Genomic DNA, 22037 nt, shown 5'->3' with positions numbered 1-22037 from the left:
AATTTTTACTCGAATTAGCAAACGGTAAATTAATTTCAGCAGATTATATATGCTGGAATCGAGAAATTAAACTGGGTAGCGAAATATTTAAGATTGATTTGATACTAGTAGAGTTAGGGAGTTTTGATGTAATAGATGGCATGGACTGGCTGAAGGAGATGAAAGCAAAGATCGTATGTTACAAAAATGCAATTCGCATTGTACGAGAAGAAGGAGAACCCTTAATGGTGTATGGAGAAAAGGGCAACACGAAGCTACATCTTATTAGTAATTTGAAGGCACAAAAACTAATAAGAAAAGGTTGCTATGCTGTTATAGCACACATCGAGAAAGTACAAACTGAAGAAAAGAGCATCAATGATGTTCCCGTCATAAAAGAATTTCCCGATGTATTTCCGAAAGAATTATCGGGACTACCTCCACATCGATCTGTTGAATTTCACATAGATCTTGTACCAGGAGCTGCACCAATAGCTCGTGCTCCTTACAGACTCGCACCCAGCGAGATGAACGAACTGCAAAGCCAACTGCAAGAACTATTAGAATGTGGTTTCATTCGACCAAGCACATCACCATGGGGAGCTCCTGTTTTGTTTGTCAAGAAGGATGGTACATTTAGGTTGTGTATTGACTACAGAGAGTTGAATAAACTTACCATCAAAAACCGTTATCCACTGCCGAGAATTGACGACTTATTTGATCAACTACAAGGCTAGTCGGTTTATTCAAAAATCGATTTAGGTTCTGGATATCATCAAATGCGAGTAAAGGTGGATAATATTCCAAAAACTGATTTTAGGACCGGTTATGGTCATTACGAGTTTATGGTTATGCCGTTTGGATTGACTAACACACCAGCTATGTTCATGGAGCTTATGAACCGAGTGTGTGGGCCATATCTTGAAAAGTTTGTCATTATTTTCATCGATGACATACTTATTTACTCAAAGAATGATCAAGAGCACGAAGAACATTTGAGAAAAGTGATAGAAGTATTGAGGAAAGAAAAACTGTACGCTAAGTTTTCAAAGTGTGCATTTTGGTTGGAAGAAGTTCAATTCCTCTGTCACATAGTGAACAAAGAAGGTATCCAGGTGGAACCGGCAAAGATCGAAACCGTTAAAAAGTGGGAAATCCCAAAAACTCTGAAGCATATACGTCAATTTTTAGGATTGGCTGGTTACTACAGAAGATTCATCCAAGATTTCTCTAAAATATCAAAACCCTTGACTGCATTAACGCATAAAGGGAAGAAATTTGAATGGAAGGATGAACAAGAGAAGGCGTTTCAGTTATTAAAGATAAAGCTAACTACGGCACCTATATTGTCATTGCCTGAAGGGAATGATGATTTTGTGATTTATTGTGACGCATCAAAGCAAGGTCTCGGTTGTGTATTAATGCAACAAACGAAGGTGATTGCTTATGCGTCTAGACAATTGAAGATTCACGAGCAAAATTATACAACTCACGATTTGAAATTGGGTGCTGTTGTTTTTGCATTAAAGACTTGGAGGCATTATTTATATGGAGTCAAAAGTATTATATATACCGACCACAAAAGTCTCCAACATATATTTAATCAGAAGCAACTGAATATGAGACAATGGAGGTGGATTGAACTGTTGAATCATTATGATTTTGAGATTCGATACCACCCGGGGAAGGCGAATGTGGTAGCCGACGCTTTGAGTAGAAAGAACAGAGAACCTATACGGGTAAAAGCTATGAATATAATTATTCGTACTAACCTTACTACTCAAATAAAGGAGGCGCAACGGGGGGTTGTAAAAGAAGGAAAGTTGAAGAATGAGATACCCAAAGGATCATAGAAACATCTTAATATTCAGGAAGACGGAACCCGATATAGGGCTGATAGAATTTAGGTACCAAGGTTTGGAGATGTGAGAGAAATGGTACTTAAAGAAGCACATAAAACCAGCTATTCAATACATGCCGGAGCGGGGAAGATGTATAAAGATCTCAAGAAACACTTTTGGTGGTCGGGTATGAAAGCCGGTATTGCTAAATATGTAGGAGAATGTTTGACGTGTTCTAAGGTCAAAGCTGAACATCAGAAACCATCAGGTCTACTACAACAACCTGAAATCCTAGAATGGAAATGGGAAAACATTACCATGGATTTCATTACTAAATTGCCAAGGACTGCAAGTGGTTATGATACTATTTGGGTAATAGTTGATCGTCTCACCAAGTCAGCACACTTCCTGCCAATGAGAGAAGATGACAAAATGGATAAGTTGGCGCGATTGTATTTGAAGGAGGTTATCTCCAGACATGGAATACCCGTCTCTATTATCTCTGATAGGGATGGTAGATTTGTTTCAAGGTTCTGGCAGACATTGCAACAAGCATTGGGGACTCGTCTAGACATGAGTACTGCCTATCATCCACAAACTGATGGGCAGAGCGAAAGGACGATACAAACGCTTGAAGACATGCTACGAGCATGTGTTATTGATTTCGAAAACAGTTGGGATCGATACCTACCGTTAGCAGAATTTTCCTACAACAACAGTTATCATTCTAGTATTGAGATGGTGCCGTTTGAGGCACTTTATGGTAGAAAGTGCAGGTCTCCGATTTGTTGGAATGAAGTGGGGGATAGACAGATTACGGGTTCGGAGATAATACAATAAACTACCGAGAAAATCATCCAAATTCAACAACGATTGAAAACCACCCAGAGTCGACAAAAGAGCTACGCGGACAGTAAAAGAAAAGATATAGAGTTTGAAATTGGAGAAATGGTCATGCTTAAGGTTTCACCTTGGAAAGGCGTTGTTCGATTTGGTAAACGGGGGAAACTAAATCCAAGGTACATTGGACCATTCAAGATTATAGATCGTGTCAGACCAGTAGCTTACCAACTGGAGCTACCTCAATAACTCGCGGCTGTACATAACACTTTCCACGTCTCGAATTTGAAGAAATGTTTTGCTAAAGAAGATCTCACTATTCCGTTAGACGAAATCCAAATCAATGAAAAACTTCAATTCATTGAAGAACCCGTCGAAATAATGGATCGTGAGGTTAAGAGACTTAAGCAAAACAATATACCGATTTTTAAGGTTCGATGGAATGCTCGTAGAGGACCCGAGTTCACCTGGGAGCATGAAGATCAGATGAAGAAGAAATATCCGCATCTATTTCCAGAAGATTCTTCAACACCTTCAACAGCTTAAAATTTCGAGACGAAATTTATTTAACGGGTAGGTACTGTTGTGACCCGAACTTTTCCATGTTTATATATATTAATTGAGATTGATATTTACATGACTAAATGTTTCCAACGTGTTAAGCAATCAAACTTGTTAAGACTTGATTAATTGAAATAGGTTTCATATAGACAATTGACCACCCAAGTTGACAGGTGATTCACGAACGTTAAAACTTGTAAAAACTATACGATGACATATATATGGTTATATATATAGTTAACATGATTTTATTATAAGTAAGTATCTCATTAGGTATTTTAACAATGAGTTATATACATAAAAATGTGTCTATTAAATTAAGAAACTCGAAAACGATATATATAACGATTATCGTTATAACAACATCTTACTAGGTACATATGAATCATATTAAGATATTGATACACTTGGTTAATTATGCTAAATTATAAGTAAATATATCATTAAGTGTATTAACAATGAACTACATATGTAAAAATAAGACTACTAACTTAATGATTTCGAAACGAGTCATATATGTAACGATTATCGTTGTAACGACATTTAACTGTATATATATCATACTAAGATATATTATATATCATAATAATGTAAAAATTTAACATCTCATTTGATATAATAAACAATGGGTTAACAACATTTAACAAGATCGTTAACCTAAAGGTTTCAAAACAACATTTACATGTAACGACTAGCGATGACTTAACGACACAGTTAAAATGTATATACATGTAGTGTTTTAATATGTATTCATACAATTTTGAAAGACTTCAAGACACTTATCATAATACTTCTACTTAACAAAAATGCTTACAATTACATCGTCGTTCAGTTTCATCAACAATTCTATTCGTATGCACCCGTATTCGTACTCGTACAATACATAGCTTTTAGATGTATGTACTATTGGTATATACACTCCAATGATCAGCTCTTAGAAGCCCATGTGAGTCACCTAACACATGTGGGAACCATCATTTGGCAACTAGCATGAAATATCTCATAAAATTACAAAAATATGAGTAATCATTCATGACTTATTTACATGAAAATAAAATTACATATCCTTTATATCTAATCCATATACCAATGACCAAAAACACCTATAAACACTTTCATTCTTCAATTATCTTCATCTAATTAATCTCTCTCAAGTTCCATCTTCAAGTTCTAAGTGTTCTTCATAAATTCCATAAGTATAGTTTCATAAAAATCAAGAATACTTCCTAGTTTGTAAGTCTACTTCCAAGCTTTCTAATCCATTCCAAGTAATCATCTAAGATCAAGGAACCTTTGTTATTTATAGTATGTTATCTTTCTAATTCAAGGTAATATTCATATTTAAACTTTGATTCAATTTCTACAACTATAACAATCTTATTTCGAGTGAAAATCTTACTTGAACTGTTTTCGTGTCATGATTCTGTTTCAAGAACTTTCAAGCCATCCAAGGATCCTTTGAAGCTAGATCCATATTTCTAATTTCAAGTAGTTTTATCCAGAAAACTTGAGGTAGTAATAATGTTCATAACATCATTTGATTCATACATATAAAGCTATCTTATTCGAAGGTTTAAACTTGTAATCACTAGAACATAGTTTAGTTAATTCTAAAATTGTTCGCAAATAAAAGTTAATCCTTCTAACTTGACTTTTAAAATCAACTAAACACATGTTATATATCTATATGATATGCTAACTTAATGATTTAAAACCTGAAAACATGATGAACACCATAAAATCGGATATACGCCGTCATAGTGAAACCAGGGGCTGTTTTGGTTTGAATAATTAAAATCTATGATAAACTTTGATTTAAAAGTTATTCTTCTGGTAAAATGATTTTTCATATGAACATGAAACTATATCCAAAAATCAAGGTTAAACTCAAAGTGGAAGTATGTTTTCTAAAATGGTCATCTAGACGTCGTTCTTTCGACTGAAATGACTACCTTTACAAAAAAGACTTGTAACTTATATTTCTGAATATTAACCTATAATTTTTCTGTTTAGATTCATAAAATAGAGTTCAATATGAAACCATAGCAATTTGATTAACTCAAAACGGATTTAAAATGAAGAAGTTATGGGTAAAACAAGATTGGATATTTTTGATCTTTTTAGCTACGGGAAATGTTTAACAAATCTATGCAAATCATATCCTAGCTAACTTATATTGTATTATACATGTATTCTAATATATTATGTAATCTTGGGATACCATAGACACGTATGCAAATGTTTTGACATATCATATCGACCCATGTATATATATTATTTGGAACAACCATAGACACTCTATATGCAGTAATGTTGGAGTTAGCTATACAGGGTTGAGGTTGATTCCAAAAATATATATACTTTGAGTTGTGATCTAGCCTGAGACGTGTATACACTGGGTCGTGGATTGAATCAAGATAATATATATCGATTTATTTCTGTACATCTAACTGTGGACAACTAGTTATAGGTTACTAACGAGGACAGCTGACTTAATACACTCAAATCTTTAAAACATAATAAAAATGGTTGTAATTATATTTTGATCATACTTTGATATATATGTACATATTTGTATAGGTTCGTGAATCGATCCGTGGCCAAGTCTTATTTCCAAGGAAGGAAATATCTGTGAAAGTGAGTTATAGTCCCACTTTTAAAATCTAATATTTTTGGGATGAGAATACATGCAGGTTTTATAAATGATTTACAAAATAGACACAAGTACGTGAAACTACATTCTACGGTTGAATTATCGAAATCGAATATGCCCCTTTTATAAAGTCTGGTAAACTAAGAATTAGGGAACAGACACCCTAATTGACGCGAATCCTAAAGATAGATCTATTGGGCCTAACAAACCCATCCAAAGTACCGGATGCTTTAGTACTTCAAAATTTATATCATATCCGAAGGGTGTCCCGGAATGATGGGGATATTCTAATATATGCATCTTGCTAATGTCGGTTACCAGGTGTTCACTATATGAATGATTTTTATCTCTAAGTATGGGATGTGTATTGAAATATGAAATCTTGTGGTCTATTGTTACGATTTGATATATATAGGTTAAACCTATAACTCACCAACATTTTTGTTGACGTTTAAAGAATGTTTATTCTCAGGTGAATACTAAGAGCTTCCACTGTTGCATACTAAAATAAGGACAAGATTTGGAGTCCATGTTTGTATGATATTATGTAAAAACTGCATTCAAGAAACATATTTCGATGTAATATATTTCTATTGTAAACCATTATGTAATGGTCGTGTGTAAACAGTATATTTTAGATTATCATTATTTGATAATCTACGTAATGTTTTTAAAACTTTTATTGATAAAATAAAGGTTATGGTTGTTTTAAAAATGAATGCAGTCTTTGAAAAACGTCTCATATAGAGGTCAAAACCTCGCAACGAAATCAATTAATATGGAATGTTTATAATCAATATGAACGGGTCATTTCAATGTACAAATTAAATTATGAGTACTCACGTATCAATATTGAGATTCAATATTGCAGAAAAGGTACGTAAACGCAACGGAGATGATAAACACTAGATTGACCTCACGAGCATACCCATGTACCATACCCATCACCTCCATAGCTATAACCCATAATTTCCTTAGCCATATCCTACTCGCAAACCAGTTTTTGAAATCACTCGCTCATGAGCTCGTCGTAGTATTTTATGTATATATACTAATAATAATACCACTACCTAAGAATACTAATATCAAAAATAAGAGTATTATATTAATAATCTTAATAATAATAATATTAATAATATATATTTATTCATGCGTAATATAAGATGACTGAATGAATCACAAGTCTCGAATTCGTTTAATTTATAGGAAGTGTAGTGCACCTACTCCCCCTCATACAGCACATTTTGATTGCAAAATGCCACCGACACTCTTTACTATTATAATATAAATTATTATTTAATTCATACAATTAATTATATATTATATTATATTTACGTGCGTAGTAAAAATATAATTTTTGTTCAAATGACTCGTACGTTGTCACTCGACTCATGTACCACTTTCGGTTTTTTCGAGCGCACTTTCGTAAGTTTAGAAAAATAGACTTTTACGTTATGCGACGTGTACCTTTAATAATAATTTGACTTATTTATCAACAAATTACTTTATGAAAATGTATCTTATAAAATTTGAGCGTCGTGGTCATTTGCTTCTATAAATCAGTGACTCGTTGTTTACCAAAATATATTATTTTAAATTGGGACGTTTTATGACTAAATTAAAATATATATATATTTTTATTTAGAATTGTAAATTTGTACATAATATATGTTTAAAATATTTATCTAATGATACAATATTTAGTCTTTCAAAACCAATTATTTTTCAAAGTTCGTTTTTAAAAATCGTTCAGAAAAATATTATAACTCGTAACGTTTTCATTTAAAAACTTAATTAAATACAATTCATTTGTGTATTAACTTTTTAAATATCAATCGCATCACTAAGCGAATGTTAATATCGTGTACTAAACTAATTTAAAAAAAACATATATATTTAATGAACACGTTTTAATGTACGTTGCAAGTTATTCATATATCTAACAACTAATATTCCAACCTACATTATTTAAACATATATATTAATAAACTAGTTCTATTATGTCGAAAAAAATATGTTTTTACTTAAGAGAGTAAAATAATAAATACATCATAACAGGTTCAAGTTATTAACTTACAGTTTATTCATGGGTTGTAGGATTAGATCAAATGGATAAATGTACGTATAATAAAATCATCTTGAAATGACCGGTCCTAATCCTCCCGGACGAAGTCTTCAACAGTTGGTCCCATTGCGATGATCGACTCTAAGTAATATCCTTAATTTGAGCTAATGCACAGTGGAAGACTTAATTCGTACCTGAGAATAACATGCTTTAAAATGTCAACATAAAGTTGGTGAGATATATAGGTTTAATGCCGGCAGCGATATGAATATAGACCACAAGATTTCATATGTAAACATTTTAATATAAATATTCTAAGTTGTTGAGCACTTGGTAACCATACTTAACATTTAATCAACGTCGCATATTCCCTTTATTATGAAATCTCCCTACACTGTACCAAGTGTAGTAACGAAACGAAGTACTGTGCAACTGTTAAATACTGGTCGTCCAGTCCGGTTGGGGTTGTCAGGCCCGATAGATCTATCAACAGGATTCGCGTTTACAATACCGCTGTAAATAGTAGTTACCAAGCTACAGGGAAGTATGCCAGTGGTACAACTCAACGTAGAATATATTTTTCAGTTACTTGTGTCCATATCGTAAAACATAAAATACATGTATTCTCATCCCGAAATATTTAGAGTTTAAAAGTGGGACTATATACTCACCTAATGTATTTTGTAGTAAAAATACATATAACATCATTGAACACGTATAAGATTGGCCTTCGATTCACGAACCTATATCAGGTATATATGTTAACACATATTTGAAGTCAACTAATTTCACCTATTAATTATGTAATACTTATATAATAATTGTTAATGTCTATTTAATATTTCATGTAATATTACGTATCAATATTTTTAGATGTATTTAGAAATATTGTTAATAATAACAATAATGAAAATAATAATGAAAATTTTAATAATAATAATAATTTTTATAGTAATAATAATAATAATTCAAGTTCAAATTCTAATTTTAATTCTAATAATAATAATGATAATAATAATAATAATTAATAATAATAATAACACTTTTAAATTTTAATTTTAAAAAAATAAGTTTAATAATAATGATAATTTTAATATTAGTCTTAATGATAATACAAATAATTATAAAATTTTAATAAAACTACATTTATTGATTTTGATATAGATAACAATAATAAAAATAATACTAATAATATCAATTTATACCTTGTATCATTAAAAAGATTGAAACTGCCCTAGATGGGACTCGAACCCGCAACCACTCGCTCACCCTCAACACCCTTAAACCGTCACTCCATCAGTTTCTATCTGATTGTGTTTGTAATTAAATTTTTTTTTTTTAACCCTTTTAATCGTCTGTTTTAAAGTCTAATCCAACCCCGGCCCAAATAGTTCATATTTTAAGGGAAGCCCACACCTCAAATCGACCTAAACAAGTCTCTGGCCCAACAGCAATTAAACTATTTCGGCCCAACTTGACTAGTCCAACTTTCAGATTCATTTAAACACCAAATGTTTTACTGGATGTTTAATAAAAAGAAAAGAACTGTTGAAGTCAAGATTCGAACACAGGACCTCCCTTTCCCCACACACGTGCCTAACCACTTATCTGCTCACTAGTTTTCTGAATTAACTCGCGTTTTTAATTACATAAGCTTTATGATCTGTTAATCATAAACACCATCATCTCGTCATCTAGTATCATCACAATATATCACCTTCATGATCAACTCATCTCATCTGTATTTTATCGACACACTTCTGCGTCTTCTTCATTGGTATAGTAGGAAACACACACAGAATAATAAACGCGACTACTCAATTGGAATCATGATCGTTTTCTTCATCATCATCATATAATTATCATCATCGTTCCATCATCAGTCACGAAGGGATAGAAGGTTTTCATGTGGGTTTCGGTTTGACTCACAACTAAACAGTAACAGAAGTAAGAGCTTAACGATGGTATTGGCGGTTTAAATGAGTTTGTCTATAACAAAGTAAAAACAACAAAACGGGAGATATAGCACTGTAGCGGCAGTGGTCTCGGTGGTGGTGTCTATGGGGTGACGAAATAAATAGAGAGATAGATGGTTTTGTGGTGTCCTACGGTAGTGATTGGTGGTGGGTTTAGGTAGCGGGTTAGGGTGATCAAAGGTGGTGTCTCTGCTGTAATAAATAAGTGATAGTTAAATGGGTTTAACCGAACCATAACTGAAATGAGTTACGGATAAGATATAACAAAAGAGAGGTTTCAAGATGATGGTTCTTGGTGTCATGGCGGCGGATGGTGGCAGCGGTGAAGGTGGTGTGAGGTGGTGACCGAGGGTCATGAAGGGTGGGTGTCGCCTGTAACTGATCTAGTTCTTTGGTGTGTGATTTGAAAACATGTAAGACATATATATGCATAACATACATATATCTCCAAACTAATACAGCAAGTATTAATATTATATTAAATATAATATAAAAAAATTATAAGAAACGTGCATAATAACTTTAATAATAATAAACTCCCTCCTTTTAACTCTTGTGCCGACGATTTATCAATGATGACTATATCGTGTCTATTGCTAAACAGTTATGAAATAAAAAGTGTTCCTAAAAATCCCGAATTTTTAGATTAAATATATTTAATTATTTCACTCATTAATTGCTTGAAACCTGATCAAAAAGGTTCAGTTTTTGTTTATTTTATGTTCCAATTTATATATACGGAGTACAAAAACTTAGTTCGAAAAGGTAAAAAAAATATTTTTCAAAACTATTATCTTTTTATTCAATTTTTGGAACAACTTTTATTTTAAAATTTCATATATATATATTAGACCTATTTTAGAAATAATTAAACGTCAACCAAAAGTTACATACATTTATCATTTAAACTCAAAATTAATTATATTCAATATCTACTATGTATATATATAAACAGTTTTAAATAACAAAAATCACTACACAAATAAATATATATTAAATAATTATAATATATATATACAAGAATTATACATATTAAATATTAATTTTTATTACAATGTATTTTATTGTACATATTTATTTATAACAATAAATGTATATAATAGTTTGTTAATGTTCATGTCATTATATATTATACGTATATTTTTATATATACATATTTATATATATATCCACACATTTACAAGCAATGGTTCATGAATCATCTGGGACAGTCAAAGGGTAACTGATTATCCAAATAAAGATTTCAGACTTTCTAGACTCAACATTAAGGTTTTTGCTTATCGTGTCGGAAACATATAGAGTTTAAGGTTTAAATTTGGCCGGAAATTTCCGGGTCGTTACAGTACCCGCCCGTTAAAGAAATTTCGTCCTCGAAATTTGGTAGAGGTTGTCATAAATAACAATAGGAATGTTTTCATGACGAATATGAGGTAATAATGAAGTTTTATCATTATTGAGAGATTTAGATAAAACGATTCGATTATGTAAGGCGCACGAGTGAAGCTATCACAAAAGAGTGAAATGAGTAAATAAATATATTCGTTTCAACCAATGACGTAGTTACTATTGACTTCCGGGATTTAAGGGATTTAAAGAAAATCTTACGTAATAAGATTTGGTTCTTCGGCGATCAGGATCTTCTTTGATTTAATGCGGAAATCAGTTTCGATTTCTCTGTCGGATATTTCACTATAAATCCACTCCTTCGTTTCCTTATTTTTCTCAACTCTCATCTTCTACTCTTTCTCCTTAATTCATACTTTATAGTATTTGTTAATATGCTCCATCCCATTCTGGTCCTTGATATACTCCTGATTTTCACATCTGTCATCCTTCTTTTTCATCTACCACCAGAAGAGTCTATTTACTTCTATTATACTCTTGCGTTGATAGTGCTTCTAGTTCTCCCATGTCTCTATATTGCTATCAGCATTGATATACATGGTTTGTAAATCCTGGGTGGTTGTTGAGTTTGTTATCTCCCCTTATACTTTGATGCTCTTGTTTTTGTTTTCTATAATCATTGTCATTCATAGTTAATACTCTCTCCTTTTTGCTGCGATTTATACCCCAATTTCTATTTTGGGGCTTTGTCCCTTCGTTTCTTCTTCCCGTCCTTGAGTCAAGCGAGCAATGGTCCGGAATTCGTGGGTATGAGATTTGGAATGAACATAGCTAATGCTCTAAGAAAGAAAGGGTATTGACACGGTTTTGATTTGTTAAATTACCAGAATACCCTGGAAAAGATAGAACTATCAAGATGATATGTTCCTAATACGTTTGGGAATTGGATAGAATGTATGAGCCGTGTAACATGGCACATGATGACGGTACTGTGAATCATCACATTCCATTAGAAACTTAACATGACTTACTGTAATATAATGAAGTTGATCAAGTTTCATTATATTATACTAATTCATGTATCAGTTCCCAACACTGTTTCAGAACATTCCTATTTTAAACTCGAAGGTTTTAGAATTTAGAAACTAACACAGTTTCTTTTATGTTATAACGCAGATAACGTAGAAAAATAATTAATATCGGACGAGAATACTTTGAAGATATTTTCAGAATTATTGAGGATATTTTCAATGAAAGATACGATAATATCTTGGAATTTTCTAATATCGAAGGATGATGATGAAGTTTTACCCGTAAGGGTTTAGATTTACAAGCAAGGTGTTTGCTACAGAATCATCATGATTCTTTATGTACAAGTTTAGTCCTTGTATTTTGTTCGGAGTCTCCTTCATGGTTTGCTCAATCCGGTTTTCAGTACCAAATTTTCTATCGAGCGTTTCTAGCACTTCCTTCTTTTATCATCAACTTTTGGTCATTATGACCATCTATAACATGCTGCTTCGTCAGCATTTTCAAAGTTAACGAATCTGGGTCATTGGTTTTCAAACCGAGGTGATTTCAAGAGAATTGTGTTTTTAGATGATTAAACGCTGATGGTAGTATGGTGGAATATAAAAGGTTCTCCGGTAACGAGGAGGAAAGCTAATCGTATGTATCAAAGTTATAATAAGGTTGATTCGAACGAAAAGTCGAAGTTGGCTTGCTGGAGCTGTGACAAAATTTGGCTACTTTGAAAATGAATCGTAAGGTTGTTTTTGCTAATAAATGATAAAGGATTCAACACGGTTACGGATTAAACTATGACTTTGGGTTCGAGAGTTTTTCAGGTGCATAAATATTTTCTTCTGTAGATGAAGTGCGGTTGGTTCAGCTTCTCGATCGAGGTGTTTTCAAAAAAACATGAAAGGTTTGAACGCGAATTGTAATTGTCGAGGTACAAATGAGGTTTAGAATGAAATCAAGTGGCAAACTTGAAGAATTGTTTAGTTTCATATGTTATAATCAATATTTTAATTCATTTTAATTGTCCAAAGTTAGCAGTCCAATAGTCCGATAGTTCAATAGTTCAATAGTTCAATAGTTCAATGATTCATATATAATTTATTATATAATATTCGAATTAAATAATACATATCGTGACCCGTGCACCGGTCTCAGTATTGATCACAACTCAAAGTATATATATATTTTGGAATCCACCTCAACCCTGTATAGCCAACTATAGAGTGTCTATGGTCGTTCCGAAATATATATATAGATGGGTCAATATGATAGGTCGAAACCTTGTATACGTGTCCCGTTATTTAAAGTGCGTAAATTAAATAAATATGTATCATGATCCATTGCACAACGTGTTGTCTCAGAATTAATCCGACGTATTGTCGTACATGTGTCCCGACGGTATGTAAAGTGCAGAAATTAAATAACAATAAATAAAATTGCGAGAATATAAATTGCGATAAATTAAATGTTAATCAGTTAGCTGGGAATAGTTAGCTAGGAACAGTTAACGTGGAATCTTAACAATATTTCAATTAGTTAATCCGTTTGTTTCTAATAAATTTTATTATATCCAATGTTTTCTTCATTATGCCACTTGTTGGATTCTGATAGGTCAAAATCCAAATATGAAATTTTGAATGAAAATGGTTATTCTGTGGTGAACGGATACGTATATCGATGGTTGTAAGTAGGATAGTAAATGACCGTTGAATAAGATTCGAAGAATGTACAGTGTAACTTATTAATGTGAAATCCAAATATTCCTCGGGTGTTACCTACCCGTTAAAATATTTTCATCATTAATAGTTTTTACGAAAGAATATTTAATTACAATCTTTATGAAAATATACTTGCATATATATTTTCTCCGAATGTAATTATGGATTTAATGAGTCAATAAAATATTAAACTCATTTGATTTATCATTATAACTAGATTACATGATCTCTAAAACATTAGAGATTACATAATCGTCATGTTGAATGAAGATAAATGAGGTAGAACGATATGTAAAGCGAAAATAATCGATGTAGAACGATATATAAAACGAAGTTCATACTCGGAGTACAGATGGTGATATTGAGGCGTGTGGTGTTGATATCCGAGGTACAGATTTTGATGTTTACGACGCGGTTGTAGTTTGGGGTGATAAGGTACTGTCGGCGTTGATGATGGTGGAACGGATTATGCTGCTGGTGCTGCTGCTGGTGTTTGTAACCTTTGCACCATGTTCTCCAAAGCCGTCACACGAGCGCGTAGTTCGTTAACTTCTTCTATTATGCCAGGATGATTGGCGGTTGGGACGAGCGGATGAATAAGATCCGAAATATGGGATATTATGTAATCGTGACGAGATACTCTAGAGATGAGAGAGAAAATGGTTTCTCGGACAGGTTCGCCGTAAGTGCTTCAGGTTCATCGCCAAAAGGACAATTTGGCGGATGGAAGGGATCTTCGATGTGAAATGATTTTCAGATATCGGATGATATTCTAACTATATAGAATATCTATATATATAATCCTAAAGATTTCGTAGACTACGAAGGAATTTATGACATGTGTCAGGCAATTCTATAGTAACAGATACGCTAAGATATGAATTTTTGTCTATACACTATCAATGCAGTAAATGCAGTAAGACGTGTCTAGACTTATGAATGATAAGCAGACAATTCCCTAAGGATGATAAGCAGATGGTTTCCGACTAGAAATGATAAGCAAAACTTTTTGACATGTAGACACGGTCAAAGTCTAGACTCACTAATGTATCCTAACAACTACTAGTCGGACACACTAATGCAAGGTCTGGTTCGCTAAGACCACCGCTCTGATACCAACTGAAATGACCGGTCCTAATCCTCCCGGACGAAGTCTTCAACAGTTGGTCCCATTGCGATGATCGACTCTAAGTAATATCCTTAATTTGAGCTAATGCACAGCGGAAGACTTAATTAGTACCTGAGAATAACATGCTTTAAAATGTCAACATAAAGTTGGTGAGATATATAGGTTTAATGCCGACAGCGATATGAATATAGACCACAAGATTTCATATGTAAACATTTTAATAAAAATATTCTAAGTTGTTGAGCACTTGGTAACCATACTTAACATTTAATCAACGTCGCATATTCCCTTTATTATGAAATCTCCCTACACTGTACCAAGTGTAGTAACGAAACGAAGTACTGTGCAACCGTTAAATACTGGTCGTCCAGTCCGGTTGGGGTTGTCAGGCCCGATAGATCTATCAACAGGATTCGCGTTTACAATACCGCTGTAAATAGTAGTTACCAAGCTACAGGGAAGTATGCCAGTGGTACAACTCAACGTAGAATATATTTTTCAGTTACTTGTGTCCATATCGTAAAACATAAAATACATGTATTCTCATCCCGAAATATTTAGAGTTTAAAAGTGGGACTATATACTCACCTAATGTATTTTGTAGTAAAAATACATATAACATCATTGAACACGTATAAGATTGGCCTTCGATTCACGAACCTATATCAGGTATATATGTTAACACATATTTGAAGTCAACTAATTTCACCTATTAATTATGTAATACTTATATAATAATTGTTAATGTCTATTTAATATTTCATGTAATATTACGTATCAATATTTTTAGATGTATTTAGAAATATTGTTAATAATAACAATAATAAAAATAATAATGAAAATTTTAATAATAATAATAATTTTTATAGTAATAATAATAATAATTCAAGTTCAAATTCTAATTTTAATTCTAATAATAATAATGATAATAATAATAATAATTAATAATAATAATAACACTTTTAAATTTTAATTTTAAAAAAATAAGTTTAATAATAATGATAATTTTAATATTAGTCTTAATGATAATACAAATAATTATAAAATTTTAATAAAACTACATTTATTGATTTTGATATAGATAACAATAATAAAAATAATACTAATAATATCAATTTATACCTTGTATCATTAAAAAGATTGAAACTGCCCTAGATGGGACTCGAACCCGCAACCACTCGCTCACCCTCAACACCCTTAAACCGTCACTCCATCAGTTTCTATCTGATTGTGTTTGTAATTAAATTTTTTTTTAAACCCTTTTAATCGTCTGTTTTAAAGTCTAATCCAACCTCGGCCCAAATAGTTCATATTTTAAGGGAAGCCCACACCTCAAATCGACCTAAACAAGTCTCTGGCCCAACAGCAATTAAACTATTTCGGCCCAACTTGACTAGTCCAACTTTCAGATTCATTTAAACACCAAATGTTTTACTGGATGTTTAATAAAAAGAAAAGAACTGTTGAAGTCAGGATTCGAACACAGGACCTCCCTTTCCCCACACACGTGCCTAACCACTGATCTGCTCACTAGTTTTCTGAATTAACTCGCGTTTTTAATTACATAAGCTTTATGATCTGTTAATCATAAACACCATCATCTCGTCATCTAGTATCATCACAATATATCACCTTCATGATCAACTCATCTCATCTGTATTTTATCGACACACTTCTGCGTCTTCTTCGTTGGTATAGTAGGAAACACACACAGAATAATAAACGCGACTACTCAATTGGAATCATGATCGTTTTCTTCATCATCATCATATAATTATCATCATCGTTCCATCATCAGTCACGAAGGGATAGAAGGTTTTCATGTGGGTTTCGGTTTGACTCACAACTAAACAGTAACAGAAGTAAGAGCTTAATGATGGTATTGGCGGTTTAAATGAGTTTGTCTATAACAAAGTAAAAACAACAAAACGGGAGATATAGCACTGTAGCGGCAGTGGTCTCGATGGTGGTGTCTATGGGGTGACGAAATAAATAGAGAGATAGATGGTTTTGTGGTGTCCTACGGTAGTGATTGGTGGTGGGTTTAGGTAGCGGGTTAGGGTGATCAAAGGTGGTGTCTATGCTGTAATAAATAAGTGATAGTTAAATGGGTTTAACCGAACCATAACTGAAATGAGTTACGGATAAGATATAACAAAAGAGAGGTTTCAAGATGATGGTTCTTGGTGTCATGGCGGCGGATGGTGGCAGCGGTGAAGGTGGTGTGAGGTGGTGACCGAGGGTCATGAAGGGTGGGTGTCGCCTGTAAGTGATCTAGTTCTTTGGTGTGTGATTTGAAAACATGTAAGACATATATATGCATAACATACATATATCTCCAAACTAATACAGCAAGTATTAATATTATATTAAATATAATATAAAAAAAATTATAAGAAACGTGCATAATAACTTTAATAATAATAAACTCCCTCCTTTTAACTCTTGTGCCGACGATTTATCAATGATGACTATATCGTGTCTATTGCTAAACAGTTACGAAATAAAAAGTGTTCCTAAAAATCCCGAATTTTTAGATTAAATATATTTAATTATTTCACTCATTATGTAATGACCCGCACTTTTTTGATCGTTCTATACTTATAAGAATAATATTTACATAAATTAAACCTTACCAACATGATAAGCAATCCAAATTGATGAGATTTATGCTTTTGAAAAGAGTTTACACAACGTTTGACCGTCTAGTTTGACCGATGATATCACGAACTATACAATATATGATAATTATACGTTTGTGTATATATATGTATACATACATATTTAACATGATCTAAGAATGTTATAATATCTTATTTTGTATTAATAACAATAAGTTATAAGTATATTTTGAAACTACTAACTTAAGTTTTCAAAACGATAACCATACGTAACGTTAATTGACATAAATACTTATGACCTATAATGTTTATACATATATCGTATAAGTAATGTATTTAATCACTTTTTAAGGACTTGAATACATAAAACAATATAAGTGTATTCACAAAAGATAGCTATATTTGAATCCTCATTCCATTTTTCACAAAATTTCTATACGTATATCTAGAGTATATGTACTCGTATCATACCTAGCTCCTATACGTATTTACTATTGGTTTATACGCATCAAATCACCACCAACCAGCCCTTGTTCAATGCCTTATGTATAAGGTAATTACTTTGTATGATTGCTTGACTAAATACATAAGATTACAAGCTTGAAATTTGTCCATGTCCCCCCCCCCCCCTTGATCACGTTTTTAAGGAGTAAGAAGTACTCCATTTTTGATTCACTTTTACTTCAAATCTTTAGCTAAAAACACACACACTCTCAAGAGCCTTAAACTCCATAACCATTCAGCAAGAAACCATGAAGATCTAGCCATAGAAACAAGCCTTAAACACCATAAGAAAACCTTTACAAAAACACTTCAAGAATCCTTTCCAAGAACACAAACTTACTTCCAATCTTTCATCCAATTCCATCACCCTTTTGGTTCTAGGTTCTTACTCCTCTTTTACAGCAATCTTGTCCAAGTAACTGGAGGTAGTAACTTTGTTCATAACCTTATTCGATTCATATATATATAGCTATCTTATTTTGTGGTATAAAATTTTAACAACAAGAACATAGTTTGAATGTTTTCAAACTTGTTTGCAAACTAAATAGATCCTTCTAACTTAACTTTTAAAATACTTCAAGACCTGTAATATAATATAAATATATGCTAATTTAACAAGGTATAACTTGGTTTTTCAAAGAACACCTTAAAAACTGAATTTACGACGTCGGAGTGTAACCGGGGGCTGTTTTGGGTTGGATAATTAAAAACCATCTTGAACTTTGAATTGGAGGTTTATATTCTGGAAAAATGATATTTCTTATGAATATGTTACCACATAAAAATTTCATGATTTAATTCAAAGTATAAGTATTTTTAGAAAAATGGTCATTAAATGATATTTTTGTAACAAAAATGATTAACTTCATAAGTTTCACTAAAGTTTGACCTATGACCTGTGATTTCGAATACAAACTAAGGTATTTACAGTTCATATTCTTAAAGAGGGACTCGATCCAAGGAAGTGGCAAGTTGAACCAACGAAAACGGAGTTGTAACGAAGAAACTATGACCAAAACGAGATCGGATATCTAAGACTAGTTTAGCTACGAAAATAATTGGAGAAAATTAAATAAATCACATATTTTTAAAATAACATGATATTTCATATATATGTACTCATAATTTAATTTTATATGGTTCAGGATCACCCGTAAGCAATACGAGAAGATTAATCATAAGATTCCCATGATTGTACGCAACACGTCATTTGACAACACCGGTACTTTATGTACGCAACAAGTCATTTGACAACACCGGTACCGTGGGTCAAGATTAATCTCGACCAATACATATATGATGGGGGTTTTATTTATTTCATTGGGGGTTTATTAAACACCTAAAAATGAACCATTAAAATTGAATTACTAACATCGGACTGCTAACTACGGACTAAGGAATTATTAAAAGTATTAAAAGTATTATAAGTATATATATGTGACGTTTGTTTAAAATGAAAATATATTGATAAATTATATATGGATAGGTTCGTGATATCAATCGGAGACCAAGTCGAAATTACATATCTTCAAGACAAAAGTGAGTATATAGTCCCACTTTTAAACTCTAAGTATTTCGGGATGAGAATACATGTATTTTATGTTTTACGTTATGGACACAAGTAACTGAAAAATATATTCTACGTTGAGTTGTACCACTGGCATACTTCCCTGTAGCTTGGTAACTATTATTTACAGCGGTATTGTAAACGCGAATCCTGTTGATAGATCTATCGGGCCTGACAACCCCAGCCGGACTGGACGACCAGTATTCAACGGTTGCACAGTACTTCGTTTCGTGACTACACTTGGTACGGTGTAGTAAGATTTCATAATAAAGGGAATATGCGACGTGATTAAATGTTAAGTATGGTTACCAAGTGCTCAACCACTTAGAATATTTTTATTAAAATGTTTACATATGAAATCTTGTGGTCTATATTTATACCGCTGCCGGCATTAAACCTATATCTCACCAACTTTATGTTGACGTTTTAAACATGTCTATTCTCAGGTGATAACTAAAAGCTTCCGCTGCAACATGTTGAATTTAAGCAAGATCTTGAGTATGCATATTTGTGTTAAAAATAAAACTACATATCCGAGGAATTGTAATGTAAAATATGCTAGAAATCGTATTGTTATCATCACATGTAAAGTTTGTAAGTCTAAGATTATCGCTAAACGATAATCATATTTATATTGTCTAAAGCTTGTATTAACATAAGAGTTATGGTTTGTAATGTAAAATAAATGCAGTTGTTCTTTTAAAAATGTCGCATATAGAGGTCAATACCTCGCAATGAAATCATACGTTATCTAACTCGTTCTTATGGTTAAGGACGGGTTATGACATGTGGTATCAGAGCGGTGGTCTTAGCAAACCAGGTTTTCATTAGTGTGTCTAACCGAGAAGTCGTTAGGATACATTAGTAAGTCTGGACTTTGACCGGGTCTGATTTTAAAAACCATTGCTTATCATTGTTGGTTAAAATTTATATGTAAATATTATGTAGTACTAATGGGTTAGTTGTTGTGTGATAGATGTCGGGCTCAAAACTTATTATCACATTCAGCGACTCCGAATCAGAATCTTCAGATGGTGTTTCAGTCATTAACCTATCCGATGACGAAAATAATATCTTTGGGGAAGACTCACAAATTTCGGATGAACCAACTATAAAGAACCCAAAAAGTGAACCCGAGGAGGAAAGTGAACCCGAGGAGGAAAGTGAACCCGAGGAAGAAATACAGGAAATTACGAAAGACAAGTTCGAACTAGGAAAGAAACGAAAGGCTAATGAATTAGAAAATTCAAATCTTGAGTTTAATAAGGATGATGTGGCACCAACTCCACTAGACACTACCACCCCTATTCCCGCTATTCCTATTCGTTCTATCCCGGCATCCAGTTCTTCAGTCCCACAGCCAAAATATAGGCAGACAGCCAGGATAAGCGTTAAGCGATTCTTTGAACCTAAACGTCCTAGAAAATAGACCAAACGATGCGCTGCCGTATTAAACCATGGGATCATATAATGTTTTGTATAATATTATTAGTGTGGTTTGCTTAATGTTCGATGTAAGATAAGCATATGTAAAATAGTGAAGTGTGAAATGCAATAATTTTCCATGGTTAAGTATTATTTAGATGGTAGTAATTGATTCTGTACTAAGCTATTAAGTATGGACATTAACGGGTAGGTACTACCCTAGATATAATTATAAAACGCTAATAAGAAGAAAAGGCTTTTATAATAATACCTGGTTCATATTATTAATAAGCTATAATGTACTGTAAATATACACTACATCTATAATATTCCATGTGAATAATTATTTTCTTTTCATTCTTATAGAAGAATATGGCGCGATTGAACCGAATGACGGAACAAGAAATCCAGGAACTCATCAATCAGCGAGTGAACGACAGAATGTTATGGGTCGAGGCTGCAAGAGGTGCTGCAGTTAACCCAAATCCTCGTGTGGGGTGCACTTACAAAACTTTTCAAGCTTGCAAGCCCTCATCATTTAGTGGAATAGAAGGACCGATCGGTTTAACCCGGTGGATAGAAAAGATGGAGACTGTGTTTAAAATAAGTGGTTGTGTTGAAAAGGACATGACCAAGTATGCATCGTGCACTTTACAAGATAGTGCACTCACGTGGTGGAAAAATTATGTGAAGGCTGTAGGAGGAGATGTAGCTTATGATACTCCTTGGGAAGAATTCAAAACAATGTTAATCAACGAGTATTGTCCAAGGAACGAGGTTAGGAAGTTGGA

Source organism: Rutidosis leptorrhynchoides, chromosome 4, assembly GCF_046630445.1.
Source record: "Rutidosis leptorrhynchoides isolate AG116_Rl617_1_P2 chromosome 4, CSIRO_AGI_Rlap_v1, whole genome shotgun sequence".
Taxonomy (NCBI): Eukaryota; Viridiplantae; Streptophyta; class Magnoliopsida; order Asterales; family Asteraceae; genus Rutidosis; species Rutidosis leptorrhynchoides.
This window is presented reverse-complemented; position numbering follows the sequence as displayed.